The sequence below is a fragment of the Hyperolius riggenbachi genome, chromosome 3, assembly GCF_040937935.1.
Source record: "Hyperolius riggenbachi isolate aHypRig1 chromosome 3, aHypRig1.pri, whole genome shotgun sequence".
NCBI lineage: Eukaryota > Metazoa > Chordata > Amphibia > Anura > Hyperoliidae > Hyperolius > Hyperolius riggenbachi.
Window position 1 is genome coordinate 158,718,691 of NC_090648.1, and position 14,351 is coordinate 158,733,041.

The window sequence follows — 14,351 nt, forward strand, 5'->3', positions numbered from 1 at the left end:
GAGATTCGCCGCTGATAGACGCATGTGAAGCAGGGCTGCAGCTCATAGCCCTGCCTCACATGGAAGCGCTCCCCGGAGGTAGCAGGGGGGTGTTTGGAGGGTAAAGACCCCTCGTTATGCCATGGGATAGCAGCGTTTTAGCAGGGGCAAACATGCATTATAGTGTTGCTAGCTAAAATCTGGTTATAGTTATATTGTCTGTTTCATCTTGTTTGATGACTGTTCCTGGTAATGGCTTTGAAACAATGGATCAACCTAGCCTCACACTCTGACATTTATTACATGGTGACATTTTTACTGTTGGCAAATGATGTAGCTGCTACATGCTTTTTTGGCAGTTGGAAACAGCTGTAAACAGCTATTTCCCACAATGCAGCAAGGTTCACAGACAGGAAACTGCCAGGAGTACGTACTCAGAATTTCTTGTGGGAGGGGTTTCACCACAATATCAGTCATCCAGCGCACCCTGGTGGTCTGTTTGTGAAAAGGAATAGATTTCACATGTAAAAGGGGGTATCAGCTACTGATTCGGATAAAGTTCAATTCTTGGTCGGAGTTTCTCTTTAAGCTGAACCCTCCAAATATAAGGTGATTGCTGGTGCTCAGCAAAGTGCTGTGACACGTAGTGTAGTGGGGGTGTCTCAGCACCTTGCAGGAAAAAAATATAGGAGACAAATACGGGAGCCCAATAGTGTAGTATATTAGTATGCAATTGAAAAAAGGAATTTCAATAAATTACTACTCACAAAAGGAGGTTGCAAGGGCAACCAACCGTAGGAAGCAGGTGGAGACCATAAACCCGACTCCACTCGGGGTAGTCCCAGCCGGGACCTGGATGAGGTCTCTCTCCTTGAAAAAGTAGGGACAGTTGTCCACTGTGGGGCACCCACAAGTGGTCTGTCACCACCCCTTAAACACACATTGTTTGGGGGTATAGCTATGCACAATTGAAGGTAAAGAGGCGCGTTTCGCGGGTCCAAGCCCGCTTCATCAGGCCAATAAAAGTGCCAAATGAACAAGTCGATATGGCAAAGGGAGAGGCTCCCTTTGCCATATCGACTTGTTCATTTGGCACTTTTATTGGCCTGATGAAGCGGGCTTGGACCCGCGAAACTCGTTGCCTGTGCTAAATAAAAATCTTTTGTCATATACAAGGATTTCGTTATTTAGGTAAGCCACCTCATATTATTTCCTCGATTTTAAGCTGTTTTTAGATGCTTTTATTTCAACCAGGGCGCCTCTTTACCTTCAATTGTGCTGTGACACGTGATCCTATGGGATTACTCTCACTGCAGTGCTTGAGCAGCGCTTGCAATGTGCGAAAATCGCAAATGCGCTGCATACAGCATTTTCTCAGTTATTGTGATGCGATTCTCATTCACTGAAATGAGACTGGCAAAGCACAACCATGGCAAAGTCACAAAAAAAGCTGCAATGCAAAGTTAGCCAGTCGAGGCAAACACAGCCACATTTTGTGACAGATTTGCAGCAGGGGCCCATGTTTGTGGCATTGTTCACCTGGCCCTAGAATCACTCGGGCGGCGGGCCCCATACTGCAGTCCCACCTGTGATGTTCTGAAGGCAGCCCTGGATTCCTTATTCCACACTTTAAGTCTACTCACTATATATATGTGGGGTTTACAGCAAAACAGTTTATTTGATAGTTCTTCTTTAAAGGGGTTCTTTGGTGGTGTTAAAGAAACAAAAACCAACACTTACCTGGGGCTTCTATCAGCCCCCTGCAGCTGTCATGTCCCACACCGTCCTCCTACAATCTTCAGTTCCCCGCCTCCGGTCCCAGTCTAATATTCGTCTAACTAGATGAATAGTGCTCGCTCCGGCATGCGTCATCGGGAGCTTACTACGCAGGCGCAGTACAAAGTTTTCTTGTACTGTGCCTGCGCAGTAAGCTCCCGATGATGCACGCGGGAGCAAGCACGTGCATGGCCACGCAGCCGCTGTCTAATTAGATGGGTAATTAGACCGGGACCGGTGGCAGGAAACGGAGGATCGTAGGAGGACGGTGTGGGGCATGACAGCTGCAGGGGGCTGATAGAATCCCAAGGTAAGTGTCGGTTTTTGTTTTTTTTAACACCACCAAAGAACCCCTTTAATCTTGACTATTGTCTGTAGAATTGTTACTTATACTGAGCTGTTATCTGTAGGTGTCTAACTAGAGTCTTATTCTTGATCCACTCTTTGAGGAGCTATGACCACCAGTGGAGCATATCCTGGAATCACAAGGGAGTACTTCTGCAGCACAGTAAAGATAGGAAAAGGTACTCTTCAGACTTTGTTTTTCAAGGAAGCCTAAGGCTAATTTCACACCAGGACATTGCGTTAGAGGGGGCGTTAAGGTCGCATAACGTCCCCCTAACTCATCGCCTGGTGGTGCTGGATCTGGACGTCAGATTGAGCCGCGTTGTGCAGCTCACTCTGGCGTCAGTGATGCCGTGATGCGCACTGTTGTGCGCATGCGGCATCACGTGGTCCCGCCGGCCAATCACCGCACAGAGTGGCTGCTCCAGGAAGTAAACACTGCACGTCATAACGTGCAGTGCATATTAATTAGCCATGTGCCTGGCCGCTCTCCGCTCCTCCCCAACATTAGTGAGCATGTGCAAGCAGTCTAACGCGGCTCAGCCGCGTCCAAAGTACTGCATGCAGTACGTTGTCTTGTGACGCAGCGTTACAATGTAACGCAACGTCCGCACTGTGAACAGCCCCATTGATTTTTCATTACTGTGCGGTGGGCTGCGTTACAGGCTGCACTAACGTGCGCCTGTAACGTCCCACTGTGAAACCAGCCTTAAAGTAATACTGGTGGTTCTAGAAGACATTTCTGTGTCTTGCCAGCTTTGCTCTTAATAACCACTCTGCCACCGTTTAATCCCACCTGCAGATGCCTAAAGTAAAACTTAAGGGCCGGTTCACACGGACGCTTGGCGGCGTCTACCGTCAAGCGTTCGGGACCCATCGGCTAAACTCTCCCATTCAAGTGAATAGGAGCGTTTAGCATTGCGCGGTTACCGTCGATTACCGTCGATTGCATAAACGCGGCGTTCTGATCCCGATTTAACGCATCGTTTCGGCCGTCCCTAGAAGCCGCATGCAACGTCCAGGGACGGCTAACCGGCGCGGCTATATGTCCCCCTGCAGGGACGAGAAACGCCGATCGCGACGATCTCTGTACCGCCGCCACTGAACGGGACGTCGCAGGACGACGCGACTTCCTGGCCACCCCAACGCCGCCTGCCGTCCGTGTGAACCGGCCCTAAGTGACAACAAATTGAAGATATAAACAATTTTATCTAGCCTCCTACTCCTAAACATTACTTTTAGATATCCCACAGTTTTATGTTATGTTTAAAAGCTTAGAAAACACATTTATTGTTTAGCAGAATGAAACAGTCTGTCCCTGTGTCTCAACATGCTTAAATATATGAACTATTGACCTTTTTTATTTATCCTTTCCTGGCAGAGAACTGGACTTCTGAGAGCAAAGTATTTTATGGCTGTAATTCCTTATCAGCAGGGGTGTTGCTAGCCCCAAAGATCAGTGGCATGTGCCCCGGATCTATTCTGGGGTGCCCCAGATGTCACCCAGGCAGAGTTGGCTGTGTTGCCTCAATGACGGGCATGCTGGGAGCTGTAGTGCATCAATCAGGGGTATGCTGGATGCTGTGGCACCTCTATGTGGGCATACTGGGTGCTGTGGTGCCATGCTGGGCACTTTGACGCCTTTAACCTCCTCAGCGGTATGGACGACTATACACGTCCATCACCGCCGGAGGTCGCCGCTCAGGCCCTGCTGGGCCGATTTGAGCGAAATAAAAAGCAGCACACGCAGCCGGCACTTTGCCAGCCGCGTGTGCTGCCTGATCGCCGCCGCTCTGCGGCGATCCGCCGCGAGCAGCGGCGAAAGAGGGTCCCCCCAGCCGCCCGAGCCCTGCGCAGCCGGAACAAAAGTTCCGGCCAGCGCTAAGGGTTGGATCGGAGGCGGCTGACGTCCATGACGTCACTACACTCGTCGCTATGGCGACGAAGTAAGCAAAACAAGGAAGGCTGCTCATTCCTTGTTTACTCTGGGCGCCGGAGGCGATCGGAAGAACGCCTCCGGAGCACCCTCTAGTGGGCTTTCATGCAGCCAACTTTCAGTTGGCTGCATGAAACAGTTTTTTTAAAAAAAAAAAACCCTCCCGCAGCCGCCCTGGCGATCTTAATAGACCGCCAGGGAGGTTAAGGGGGCATGCAGGAAGCTGTGGTTATTTTATGGAGCATGCTGGGAGTTGTGGTGCCTGAATGGGAGGCCCATGGGAGCATGGGAGGGGTCCAACAGAAGGTCAGGGAGTGCTATGGGGAACTGTCAGATAACCTGGCGGCAGGCCAGCCTGCCCAGCAGAAAGCCAGTACTGCCAGCACCGAAGCCAAGTAACTCTGCCTAATTATGTTTTAGTGACACTGCCTATTTATGTAAAGTAATATGCTGCATTTTTTTTTTATTATTATTAATGCAGAAGAGGGCTTGATCCAACATTTTGCTCGGCAGGTCTACTTAGACCACTGTTAACTTTATGTAAATTTGGCTCCACCCATGACCACACCCACATCCCAATGCATGGCCACACCTATTTTCTGGCTGGGGTGCACAAAAGTGCCCCGGATTTCTTCGGGTCCTAGCAACGCCCTGCTTATCAGTAGTCTGTCTGGGTCCCGACTAGAGAAAAACTGACAGTGCATAGTAGAATATAAACTATTTCAGGCAGAGAAAGAAGAAAAGAAATGTAGCAAATGTATTTGTGTGCTTGACACTGTATGTACGCATGTCTATCTCATCATGTCACATATTACTATCATGTCAGTTAAACTTCCCTTTAAAGAGAAACTCCAACCTAGAATTGAACTTTATCCCAATCAGTAGCTGATACCCCCTTTTACATGAGAAATATAATGATTTTCACAAACAGACCATCAGGGGGCGCTGTATGACTGATTTTGTGCTGAAACCCCTCCCACAAGAAGCTCTGGGTACCGCGGTACCCTGGGCAAACTGCCACAATGTAAAAATGTTCACAGACAGGAAATGGCTGTTTACAGCTGTCTGTAAAGACAGAACAGCTAGAAACAGCTACATAACCTGCCCACAGTAACAATGTCACCATGTAATACATGTCAGAATGTGAATCTGGGAGAGGAAAGATTTTACAATGAGCAAACACTGACTAGATCATTTATACATAATTATGGTAAAAAATGAAGCACTTTTTTTACTACATTATTTTCACTGGAGTTCCTCTTTAAGTGCACTTTGAGTTACAAGGGCACACTCCATTTGTCAGTACCTACTGCACAAGCCATTTGGTAGCAATAGAATAAAATCTGAATCTTTCAGGGCCTACAAAAAAGTGAAGATGACCAGCACTTGCCAATTCTTAAAAAGCAGGGTATTTATTCACAAAAAAAGTGAACAAAAAATAGCCATGACATCTGGACTCCCAGAATGTAACTATAGCTCTTGAGAGTAGATATAGCTCTTAGCTGCAAATAGTAGCATGAGGACTTCCTCCAGAATAGGTTACGCCTCCATTGCAGCCCAATTCCAATCACAACGGACTGTCGCCGTTTCGAACGGATAAACCGCTCTTTGTCAAGTGAAAGCATTCACTTGACAAAGAGCGGTTTATCCGTTCGAAACGGCGACAGTCCGTTGTGATTGGAATTGGGCTGCAATGGAGGCGTAACCTATTCTGGAGGAAGTCCTCATGCTACTATTTGCAGCTAAGAGCTATATCTACTCTCAAGAGCTATAGTTACATTCTGGGAGTCCAGATGTCATGGCTATTTTTTGTTCACTTTTTTTTTGTGAATAAATACCCTGCTTTTTAAGAATTGGCAAGTGCTGGTCATCTTCACTTTTTTGTTTGCATTAAGTCTGTATCAGCCATACAGGCTAGACCTGGCACAGCCGTTGAAGCAAGATAGGTGTGCTGTCCAAGAAGTACAAAATCTTTCAGGGCCTGGCATTTTTCTTTTAGGTATCAAGAGTTTTTAACCTCCTGAGAGATAACCCTGAGTCAGGCTTGGGGTCGGAAATCCGCAGCTCGGAGAGGTAACCTCAATCCAGAGTAGTGGTAGCCACCACAAGGTTAATGCAGAGTAATTGCACGCAGCGGGCATTTTAACTCCCCTCCCCGGGGATCCAGATGCTGGCAGCCATTCTTCTGCCTGTCCTCTAAGGCTCTGTATCCCCCGGTGAGATCTCCGCCTTTCGTCATGACGACAGCCGGCAATATCACTATAGGGTTACAGTGCCACCCGGAGTACGAAGGAAGACCTGCAGCAATGGACCCCAGGGAGGTGAGTAAGTGCAGGGGCTGCTAGCTTTCTGGTGGCATGTTTGTTTTGCAGTTTTAGTGGTCCTCAAACTAAAGCCCGCGGGCCGAATGCGGCCCCTTGAGGCATTTTTACCGGCCCCCCACACACAAAATGTATTCTTATAGATGCGGTCTGCTGCATCTTTAAATATTGGTGGTCCACATATAGAATAGCAGCGCTGGCACCACCCATCCACATGGAAGTCAGAAAGCAGTCATTTGCTGGCTTCTGGGTTGTGCTGCAGGCTTTTGCAGGCCATTGGGTGACATGGCTCACATATGACTTGCTATGTTAGGGTCGCAATATCTGCACTGTATTGGTGGCATAATAGCTTCACATGCTACATTGGAGTGCATACTATCTGCACATGCTGTGTTGGGGGGGGAGGGGCATACTATCTGCACATGCTGTGTAAGAGGGCATACGACCTACACATACAGTGTTGGAGTGCATACTATCTGCACATACAGTGTTGGAGTGCATACTATCTGCACATACAGTGTTGGAGTGCATACTATCTGCACATACAGTGTTGGAGTGCATACTATCTGCACATACAGTGTTGGAGTGCATACTATCTGCACATGCAGTGTTGGGGGGGCATACTATCTGCACATGCTGTGTTGGGGGGGCATGCTATCTGCACATACTGTGTCGGGGGCCATACTATCTGCACATGCAGTGTTGGGGGGGGGGCATACTATCTGCACATGCTGTGTTAGAGGGCATACTACCTACACATACAGTGTTAGAGTGCATACTATCTGCGCATACAGTGTTGGAGTTCATACTATCTGCACATACAGTGTTGGAGTGCATACTATCTGCACATACAGTGTTGGAGTGCATACTATATGCACATACAGTGTTGGAGTGCATACTATCTGCACATACAGTGTTGGAGTGCATACTATCTGCACATACAGTGTTTTGGAGTGCATACTATCTGCACATACAGTGTTGGAGTGCATACTATCTGCACATACAGTGTTGGAGTGCATACTATATGCACATACAGTGTTGGAGTGCATACTATCTGCACATACAGTGTTGGAGTGCATACTATCTGCGCATACAGTGTTGGAGTGCATACTATCTGCACATACAGTGTTGGAGTGCATACTATCTGCACATACAGTGTTGGAGTGCATACTATCTGTGCATACAGTGTTGGAGTGCATACTATCTGCACATACAGTGTTGGAGTGCATACTATCTGCACATACAGTGTTGGAGTGCATACTATCTGCACATACAGTGTTGGAGTGCATACTATCTGCACATACAGTGTTGGAGTGCATACTATCTGCACATACAGTGTTGGAGTGCATACTATCTGCACATACAGTGTTTTGGAGTGCATACTATCTGCACATACAGTGTTGGAGTGCATACTATCTGCACATACAGTGTTGGAGTGCATACTATATGCACATACAGTGTTGGAGTGCATACTATCTGCACATACAGTGTTGGAGTGCATACTATCTGCGCATACAGTGTTGGAGTGCATACTATCTGCACATACAGTGTTGGAGTGCATACTATCTGCACATACAGTGTTGGAGTGCATACTATCTGTGCATACAGTGTTGGAGTGCATACTATCTGCACATACAGTGTTGGAGTGCATACTATCTGCACATACAGTGTTGGAGTGCATACTATATGCACATACAGTGTTGGAGTGCATACTATCTGCACATACAGTGTTGGAGTGCATATAAATCTACTTTGAAAATGTGTATTTATCCGCAATTTATGCCGCTTTGGTACCCACAACCACCTCAAGACTCATTAAGGCTCGTATGATTTGATCCACAGATGTTGGCTCCATTTCAGACTCAGAGTGGGTGAAGGTCTTGGAAAATATGATTGGGGTGTTGATTTCTCCAGCAGACAGATTCGCTTATATGAAGTTGATTTATCGGGCTTACTATACTCCTCGACAACTACTGTACATCACTACTACCCGGATAAATCTGACAGGTGTCCCAAATGTAAAGTCGCTGAAGGGAAATTCTTCCATATGGTTTGGTGTTACCTGTGTATTGTGAGTTATTGGGCAGATGTGGCTCGTATCATGCCAGAGGTGATTGGTGAGAGGATAGTGATGGATCCAAGAGTTTTTTTACTTGGCCTATACACAGATTTCACCCTCTCCTCTCATCATATCAACCTGGTAAAAATTGTGTTTCTACGGGAGACGCAAAATCTTTAGTAGATGGGGTAATGATACTCTACCCTCAATCTCTTCATGGTCTAAGGCCTAGTGCACACCAGAGCGGTTCTGCTGCGGTTTGCGATCCGCTTGCGGGTGCGGATCCGCTAGGGTAATGTATTTCAATGGGCTGGTGCACACCAGAGCGGGAGGCGTTTTGCAGAAACGCATACTCCCGGGCTGCTGCAGATTTTGGATTGCGGATGCGTTTCTGCCTCAATGTTAAGTATAGGAAAAACGCAAACCGCTCTGAAAAACGGCACTTCAGAGCGGTTTGCCAGGCGTTTTTTGTTACAGTAGCTGTTCAGTAACAGCTTTACTGTAACAATAATGAAATCTACTACACCAAAGCCGCTACACAAAACCGCAAAACGCTAGCTGAAACGCTACAGAAAAATGAGAAAAAGCGTTTCAAAATCTGCTAGCATTTTGCGGATCTGCTAGCGGTTTTTGGTGTGCACCAGGCCTCATAGACTGAACAAAGTCATGATATGGTATAAATAAACGTATTTTAAGAGTAATTGCCAAGAGAAATTTCGACTAATCTGGCAACACTGGATCGATTATGTAGATTCACATATTTTGTTGGATATACTTTAATAAGGTTGTTCGTGTTAATATGTAAAATGGATAAGCCCACTTACCTGGGTACACTTATTTGTTGGAAGCACTGAACCTTTATGGGGGTGGGGGGTGGTTTGGGATTTGGGTGGGGGGTGGGATCTCTAGATTGTTTAGATGTTTGTATGTTTGCATTTTGTTGTTTAAAAAACAATAAAAATTTGGCATTAAAAAAAATGTGTATTTATATGTAAACCTAACTTAGAGATATTACAACTGAGATTTACTATTTCTGTGGGCTTTCAGATGACATTGTTGTGAGTAGACTTAGAGCTGTGGAATAAGGAATCAGCAGGATTCAGGTACTTCTCTATATTTTAAGTTAATCACATTTCTGGTGCATTGGTTTTGGTGTAATTCTGGGAAAAGCCGTAAAAAAAATTAATTGCAATGTGAATCATAGATGAAAAGATATGTGTGAGGCCAGGCTGATCCAGTGTTTCAAAGTCATTACCAGGAACAGTCGTCAAACAAGATGAAACTGACAGTATAAATATAACCAGATTTGTGAGCAAGGCTGGTTCCTTTAGATTATTTACAACTAAAATAAATGTCTATGACAACATCTAAGACTATCTTACTATGAAGGAAAATATAATGTTACCTACAACAGCCAAGCCTACATTGTAGTTCATACTTGAATAAGTACTCTTTGTTAGAAATGTGAAATGTGACTGGTTACTTCTGGGGATCTTTGCCGCCATCTCCCATGTTAGTTTCAAAGGACACTGTAATGAGAGGGATATGGAGGCTGCCATATTTATTTCCTTTTAAACAATACCAGTGTCCTGGCAGCCTTGCTGATCTATTTGGCTGCAGTATTGTCTGCATCACACCAGAAACAAGCATGCAGCTAATCTTGTCAGATCTGACAATGATGTCAGAAACACCTGATTTGCCAATGCCTGTTCAGGGTTTGTGGCTAAAAGTATTAGAGGCAGAGGATCAGAGGGTAGCCAAGAAACTGGTATTGTTTAAAAGCAAATAAATATGGCAGCCTCCATATCCTTCCCATTACAGCTGTCCTTTAATAAATGGAGTTCATTTCAATATAGAATGCCTTATATTGAGAGAAATTCCAAATGGTTTATTCAACCCCATTAAAATGTCTATGTGACATCTAGTCACTGAAAAACATTCAGAATATACTGTATATTTAGGCACTTCTGAAAAAAATGTTTTCAAAAATATTGCAATGAACAGTTTTACTAAAAACATAAGCAAGAAAAAGAAATAAAAAAAAAGAAGAAAAAACATGCTCTAAATTAAATAAAGAATTCTTGTCATAAATGCCTTTAAAATTAGTATCAGTCCTTTATAACATGTATACTTGCATGCAGTTTTTTGAAGGAATTTGGCAGGTAGGTTGTTCCAAATATCTAGGAAATCTGTGCCCAGTTCCAACTGCAAGTGACTGCCCCATCCTTTACTTTCGGCACCAGACTCACATTCTCATACTGCTCTCCTGGCCTTTGACAAACAGAGACCTTCAGCCCAGAGCACCTATCATGTTTTCATGCACAGATGAATCTTTTGGTTTTATTTCTGCATCAAATGGCTTTTTAGCGGCAAATCTTGCACAAAGGACCACACGTGTTCTGGACATCTTCTGACTATGAAGGGAAGTTAACATGAGGGGCTTGATTCACAAAGCGGTGCTAACTGTTAGCACGCCTGTGAAAAACCCCTTAGCACGTCTAAACTTTACGCGCGCAAAACTCCGCGCAAAGTGCCCATTAAAGCCTATGGGACTTAGCGCGCATAGGACTTTGTAAAGTTTTGCGCGTGCAAAGTTAGCGCGTGATCTGATTGAGAAATCCAGTGCTAACCTACTTAGCACCCTGGTTAGCACGTCTAAAGACTTTAGACGTGCTAAGTAGGTTAGCACCGCTTTGTGAATCAAGCCCGATGTGTGTTTCATCTTCTTCATTGAGTTTCCATGGCTGATCACTGCATTCACAGTCCCTGGCAATGCAAGTATCTTTTTGTTTGTGCAAACATGCTTCAATAGTACATTTGCAACCACCTGTCTTCCTTAAAATTTCTTCCTGTTGATTCAGTAAATCTACCTTGTCTCTTGCTGTTATGAATTGCTCAGTCTTGCCTTTCTGTAAGATTTCTTGTCATGAACTGTTCTCAATCAACTTTTTTAAAAGAGAATGCCTTTATTACACCCAGTTTTATTCCTTTTACACAGCTTATTTGATTTGGATTTATGCCTGTGTTCTTTTTCTATTCTATTTTTTGCTATTATAGATCTATGTACATACAGTATATCACCATAGGTAAACCAAGTTTTTTACACCCACATTGTGGTTGAAAATTAGGATGTTGGCTTATCCATTTTTTTAATCACTAAGAGCACCCCCCTATGCTGAGCGTATATTGGAGCATATTGTACAATGAATATCTACCTGTCCTCTCTCCACCTTGCATCCAAACATCTAATCATCAACTTCTAAATTGGCCACTAGAGCTCCAGGCTTGCCCCGATCACATGACAGAGTAAGCTTGAAGGGCTATTGACCAGTTTAGGAGCTGCCATAGAGATGCAAGGAGAGGTAGATATGCATTCATCAGCATGCTTCAACGCGAACTGTATATAAGGGGCTGGGGTGCCACATTGGAGGGTTGACTAATAGGCAGGCTGCAGATTTTGCCTTGTTTTTTTACGCTAAAAGTGGAGAAGTGTGCTCATGCGCGAAGATATACAGTACATTTTCATTATATAGCAAAGGTTTAGTTTATTCAATGCTTTTTTGTTTCAGCAAACACTGTTGCTAGCAGCAGTTTGTTCTTTCATCATACTACAAATTACTAAAGAGTTGAAAAGACTAGGAAAAGCATGTATACCTTCGTTGCTCGTGTGATAAGAAGAACCACCACATTAAGAAAATCTCTTACTTACCTACCCGGCAAGGCTCTCCATAGTTCTCCGTCCTCCTATTCATTTCTCTCAATCAGACTTTTTACTTGCGCTGTGATGAATGTGCAGTGTATAATCCAGCCCTTTGCATATTTTTGTCCAGCAACCAGCAATGATATTGATTAATTTCAGTGAAGTGTAAATATGCATTTGAATGACATTGGAGCAGTCTTTTTATGTTTTCTATTTGTTTTTGCTTTGTTTAATCTTTTAGAGCAAACATTTAATTTTGAGTTCCATACCACTTTAAAACTCACCACTTCAAATTTACAATTCGATTTACGATATTTTAGTAAATTACCGAGACAGCATTGGCCTATGTTCCATTCTCCAAAAAGGCATTTATGACAAATGTATATACCGATTTCTGAATCCTCTTACCTTTTGTGTCTGCATCTACAATAGACTATATGCTCATATAGGCAAGGTTCTAACTTATCTAGTATATCTCAGTATTGCTTTATATACCTTACTGTTTCTCCTGTATGCACATTGTACAGTGTGCCTGTGTATTGTTAATATTACTCTTCTTTTTCCATGTAAACTGTATGTATTATCGGTATCACTTTACAGCGCCAAATAAAATAATGGTACAGTAAAAATTCTGAATAATAAAAACAATAATAGTAAACAAAGCTAAAGAAGACTGAGAACAAAATCAGCAAAGCCTTTACTATTGTCGGCAGGAAATGACAGAATTGCCTGCACTGTGCTGTGGTTTGGACAATGAATGTACCTATAATGCAATATAATGAGAAAGAGATGGGAGGAGATGTCGCCACTGCACTCTAAGGAGCTTTTCCCATCATTTGATTATAACATTTGCTACCTAATTGGATAAAAAATATTGCACCTTCCTGCCCAAGAGCAAATTGTAATGAAAAGAATAATGAAATGGCCTACAAAACTCTTGAAAATAAAAACTCTGTAAGTGATGGAATGGCACAACCATAATATATTCACCAAGCTCACCTTAGGCCACTTCTCTAGAATAGGGAAATTGTTCTCATAACATTATTATTACGCATTAATATAAGGATGACATTTATTGCAGCATTTTATATAGTACAAGGGTCATCCGTAAAGTAACAACTGTTAATCAATTAACCTCTTGCCAACCGCGTCACGCCGATGGGCGTGGACGTGGCGCAGCCCCAGGACCGCCTAACACCGATCAGTGTAAGGTCCTTGGGGCAGGGACTGCAGGAGATCTCGTGCGCTGCATCAATGAAGGAGCGGAGTCCCCCAGCGGCGATGGCTGTCTAATAGACCTGTACAACGCTGCGATCTAAGGCAGCGCTCTACTGGTGACAGCCGTGTGACAAGGCTGTCCCCTCTATTGGCTCAGGGGTGATCTGCTGTCATAGGCTTAAGCCTATGACAGCCGATCACAGTGATTGATTGACTGGCAGGGGGAGGGAGGGCAAGGATAAAAAAAAAAAAAATAAGCAAATTTATTAGAAAAATAACAACATAAATATTTGTAAAAAAAAAAATAAACACTGGGGGAGTGATCAGACCCCACCAACAGAAAGGTCTGTTGGTGGGGAGAAAAGGGGGGGGGGATTATTTGTGTGCGGTGTTGTGCGGACCTGCAGCGAGGCCTTAACCAGTTCACATCCTAACTACAGTATAATCACGTCGTTGTAAGTGGCTCACGAAAGCCACACGACGTGATTATAAGTCACTTCACTTTAATGAGCCCAGCGTGCGTGCTGGCACGCCCCTGGGCTCATTTACCTCCCTCCCTCTAACTACACTAACTAAGGATTCCCTCCCGGGGGTCCGATCCTCCCACTCCCCGCACGATCCCTTTTATTTGGGCATCTCCCTCCCCCTCTCCTTCCCCCATGCTGCAATGCAGGATTAGAATGAAAACATACCTCAACTCGTTCCAGCGTGCGATCAGCCTCCCCTCCGTGCATCACCGCTGCCTGTGTCATTATGCCGAACGGATCGGGTCCCGGCTTGATGATCAAACTGGGACCCGATCCGTTCGGCATTAAGACACAGGCAGCGGTGATGAACGGAGGGGAAGCTGATAGCGCTGGAGCGACGTGAAGTATGTTGTTTTCATTCTAATCCTGCATTGCAGCATGGGGGAAGGAGAGGGGGAGGGGGAGGGTTGGGGGGGGTCATCATTTCTGTGGCTATCTGGGGGTGGGGTGGTTGTGGTGACACATGACTATCTATAGGGCAGGGGGGGGC

General features: G+C 44.8%; 1 long non-coding RNA gene across 2 annotated transcripts in view; it reads right to left on the reverse strand.

The window, feature by feature from the left end:
• Window positions 1-14,351, reverse strand: part of LOC137561199 (uncharacterized) — a 230,881-nt gene that overhangs the window by 127,066 nt on the left and 89,464 nt on the right. The gene's annotated exons all lie outside the window — the stretch shown is intronic.